We start from the raw sequence: 4437 nt of genomic DNA, 5'->3' as shown, positions 1-4437 counted from the left end.
GTGGGAGTTACCCGATTTTCCAGGTGTTGTGTGTCTCAGTTCCCCTGGCTAGGAAAACGGATCCCCTTCCCCCTTGCGCTTCCAGGTGAGGCGATGCCTCGCCCTGCTTCAGCTCTCGCTGGTCAGGCTGCAGCAGCTGACCAGCACCGATTGTCCGGCACTCCCTAGTGAGATGACCCCAGTACCTCAGTTGAAAATGCAGAAATCACCGGTCTTCTGTGTCGCTCGCGCTGGGAGTTGGAGACTGGAGCTGTTCCTATTCGGCCATCTTGCTCCCATATATTTTTAACTTAAAAAAAAACCATCAAGTGTTTTCTAAAATGCCTGTACCATTTTCTATTCCTACCAGCAATGTATGAAGGTTCCGGTTTCTTCGTATCCTCATCAGCACTTGGTGTGTCCATCTTTTTGATTATTTGTCATCTTAGTGGGTGTGAGGTACACCTTCCTCTCCTTTTCAAGGCCCCTCTTTTTCCTTTTTACCTTATTCTTTTTTTTTTTTTAAATATACTTTAAGTTCTAGGGTACATGTGCACAACGTGCTTACCTTATTCTTTTCTTCCCAACTTGTACCTTTAGCTGGTGGCTAGTACTATAGATATATTCATTTATATAAAATCTCATCGCTAACAAATTCTTAGTAGACAAATCAAGAAATGGTGCTGGTATGGATTCAAAGAGTAATCCCCTTTGGCAATCCGTTCAATTGGATTTTCCTAAAAATGCTCTAATTTTTTCTTACAGATGCTGTAGTTGCACTAATAGCAGAGTAGAACAAGCAGCTTTTAGGGCCAGGAAGTATATCTGTTTAGAAATGTCTCAATAGTGAGGGTTAAATAAAATTACAGTCACACCTGTAAGCATTTTCCTCCAAGCACATAGAAATACTAACCCACTCCTTCACCCCCTCCACAGAGTGAAGGAATTGGAGGATTTTGTGTATTTTGTGTATTCTCTTAGTTGTAAGGGCAGATTTACCTTTGCTAGTGTCCTGCTCCTTTGCTTTTCTTCCCTAACTGCTTTTTCCTCTCAGCCTGAGGCATGTGCCTGTAAAGCTGACTTTCTCAGTGTTCTACATGGTGGCTTGTTCAGCTTTGCAGGCTATGTTCCAGCAATCCTCTAGGGACAGGGGTTCTCCACCCTTGATGCCCATTAGAAGCACTTACTGAGCTTTAAAGTGATACCCTATTCCCAGTTCCCTGGAGGTCATTTAAACCAGAACCTCAAATGACCTTGGAAGTGCATAAATGGTTAAAGTCTTTCTTTCTTTCCTGTCCCCAAAATAGATTTTCAAATTTCAGCATTTGGGGTTATAAAATATGTGAAAAGCAGGCCCAAATAATTATAATACAAAATTTTAAAAAGTGCACCCTGAAGGTCATGTTGTAGAGGTAGCTGGGAAGTTGTAGAATTAGAATTAGATCTTGATTTGGACTCAGATTGAGGTGAAGAATCAGGTTTTTTTTTTTTTTTGATACAGAGTCTCTCTCTGTTGCCCAGGCTGGAATGCAGTAGTGTGATCTTGGCTCTGACCTCACTGCAACTCCACCTCCTGGGTTCAAGTGATTCTCCTGCTTCAGCCTCCTGAGTAGCTGGATTACAGGTGCTCACCACCACACCTGGCTAATTTTTGTATTTTTAGTAGAGATGGAGTTTCACCATGTCGGCCAGGCTGGTCTCAATCTCCTGGCCTCAAGTGATCCACCTACCTCGGCCTCCCAAAGTGCTGGGATTATAGACGTGAGGCTCTGTTCTTAATGAATATTTATAAATCAGTCTGTTCTCAGCTTGGGCCTGTTTGGGTATAATATGGAGGCTCAAACTTATCCTGTTATCAGGATCAATGGGATAATTCACCAAGAAGTACTTTCAAATGATACTTTTCAGAGCACTTTCATATCTACTAATTATTTGTTTTCAGCAATTATTTTTTTAAGTTATGTGGCCTTACTTTACCATGCACAATTTGGGTATATTTTAATCTCATATTTCCTCTGTTGATCAGAGATTGGGCCAAGAGCATAGGTTCTGGTGCCAGGCTGCTTAGCAGCAAATCCCAGCCCTGTCATGAGTACACTGGGGGATCCTCTGTTGTAATCCTCCTTTAACTTTAGTTTTCTTCTCTGTAAAATGAGCACAAGTACCTACCCCAAGGTTTTATGAGAATTAAAAGAGAATGCTTGTAAAGCACTTATCACACCCCTTAGATATTGGGCACTCGGGAAATGTTAGTTTTTCTTTTTTATTATTAAATGTGGTAAGTACTTAAAAAAATCCAAGGACATCGGCATTTTATGGTTGAAAGAAGAATTGCACCCCAAGTGGCCCATTTTAAGAAATAGTAGTTTTTTAAAAATCTTGGGTGGTAGTTTAATTCAACCTCAGCATATATCATCTGGACTTCTGCTTCAGGTCAATTAAATGTCAATATTTGTAAATAACTTTATTTGGAGTTTTTTTTTATTATTGCATTATTGATTTTTTCTTCTGTGCAGAGTATGTGAAGGAAGCTTTTATACAAGTTTCAATTTCTAAAATAAAGTAAGGAATTGAGATTGACAACTTCTATACTACCAAATTACAAACTTGTGCAGAGAACAGAAAACTTATTTCTGCAAAACCTCATATTGTAAATTACTAAAATAATACATTATTTGAAAACTTTTTGTTTTGGGTATTGTCAAATAATCCATAATCCATAAAATCAGAGGGAATAGTATAGTGAACCTGCAAGTATTTATCAACCCATTTTCCACAATGATCATCGATGCTTAGTCACAACAAACACTTGAAAGTGTTATGTAACCATCAGGTAAAGAAGCTCTAATCAAATTGATTTAATCTATTCTTGTTGTTAAAAAACATCCAAATAATACAGAAATGTGTGAAGTGCAAAAAGAACACCCATATTTTCCATCATTTATTAATAATCCCTTAAATAAGGATGCATTGCAGTCAGGGCTTATAAAATCACACAATGCTGTACTTTAATGAGTGATGGATAAAAATTCTGGTCATATCCTCGCTGGAGATGGTTCTGACATACCAGTTACTTAGAAAATCTGATCTTTTCAGAGTAAAGCCTTTATCTGCCATTCTGTTTTAGATCATTGTAATTCACTTATTTCTTGATAGAAACGGATTACAAATTTTACAAGTTTCTGTAATTGCTTTCATGGCCACAGAGGGAAATAAAAACATGAACAAATAGTAAAAGAAATGACTTTGACTGTATTATGGGATGGTTGTATTCTAATGATGCTTTGGGTGAGAGATTACAAATGTGAGAAAAAGAAAGCTCATTATCGCCTGGTTAGGTTCAAGGACACCATCTTTCCGGATGAAAGGTGATTCCAGTATTCGCATTTAGCACAGATTCTGAGATATACATTGAAGGTTATGGTTTGAATTTTTCTCAAATTAGGTACATAGCCATTTCTTTGTGTGAGAGAAAATGGAAATTCAGGTCACATTTCAACTTGAGTTCATTTTTCAAATTGTATCGTAAGAAGAAAAGTCTACACAACCAACTAGCCTTCTGGAAATCCCTCTCCCACCGTTTCCATTTCCATTGAAGGTTGTATTTGTTTATCTTATGTCTTGGGTACACCATGACCTTTTATTTTAGATTTTGCAGAACTCTTGAGACTTCTAATACTTTTGTTTTTAAAAGAAGCCGTGGTATAATAGTTTTAAGTCTGATTCCACTAATTAATTTTAATGCTTTCTAATTAGACTGTATTTGCAATTTTTCAGAAACATTTGATGAGAGTTCTTTTGCACTGTCCACAATAATTTCATTGAGTTTTAAAGTATTTTAAAGGTTTATTATTAAAAATATTATACAAATTAAATTCAGGTCCTACATGTACAATATGTTCTAAAGTATTACTGACTGGATTAGTTCAAAAATTGGGCCACACAGGATGTTTCATAAAGTTGAGACACTGGAATAACATCTTCAGGCAATAGTAATTTGATTTTTTTCCTAAATGTGTTGCCATAGATTTTCTTAAATGTTTTACAAACAGTTATTAAAAGCACATTGAGAATCCGAATTCCCTTTGGGCAAAACGTTTTAGTACTTAACTTTCATTTAATTCAAAATTACATATGGTTAGAGTTGCAGAAAAACATCAGAAAATCATAACCAGCTATCACAACACTACATATTTGAATCAATTCAGTGCAACTTCACTCAGAGGTACCTCAAGGTGCCTAAGAATAAAAATAAATGAAAGTAATCAGTATTAGTCTTCCTTAGTCAAAAAAAGGGAAATTTTAATTTTAAGTTCACTCCTAACAATTCAAAGGCATCTTTGAGATCCTAACAAGGCAACTTTTAGTGACTGGTGTATTTTTAATGCAGGCTCACTCCAGAGAGAGAACAGGAGGGCTTGGTGAAGAAATTCTTAAAGGCTGGGGAATGTAAAGATG

The sequence above is a fragment of the Rhinopithecus bieti genome, unplaced genomic scaffold (genome assembly GCF_001698545.2).
Source record: "Rhinopithecus bieti isolate Rb0 unplaced genomic scaffold, ASM169854v2 scaffold_17971, whole genome shotgun sequence".
Taxonomy (NCBI): Eukaryota; Metazoa; Chordata; class Mammalia; order Primates; family Cercopithecidae; genus Rhinopithecus; species Rhinopithecus bieti.
The sequence above is the reverse complement of the archived record's forward strand: the minus strand, read 5'-3'. Positions refer to the sequence as shown.